We start from the raw sequence: 270 nt of genomic DNA, 5'->3' as shown, positions 1-270 counted from the left end.
CGTGCGCTGCAGCGCGCTTCTTAGGCGCTGCAACGCAGATTATTAACGAAAAATGTGTTTTCGTGTGTTTCAGTGATCTGAAAAGGTCTCGAACCATTACATCTATTTGTGATATGTTTTCTCACATATCTAAGCACTTATTAACAATAGAAATAACTATTGATATAAGTGCATCAGCATATAAAAGATAACCATCAAATTGAAAAGGTATCTTTATGTGAAAGGTTGTAACACTTAAAGATGATGGATGCATCCCTGTCCTTTTAATGA

Source organism: Morus notabilis, unplaced genomic scaffold, assembly GCF_000414095.1.
Source record: "Morus notabilis unplaced genomic scaffold, ASM41409v2 Scaffold527, whole genome shotgun sequence".
NCBI classification, from domain to species: domain Eukaryota; kingdom Viridiplantae; phylum Streptophyta; class Magnoliopsida; order Rosales; family Moraceae; genus Morus; species Morus notabilis.
This window is presented reverse-complemented; position numbering follows the sequence as displayed.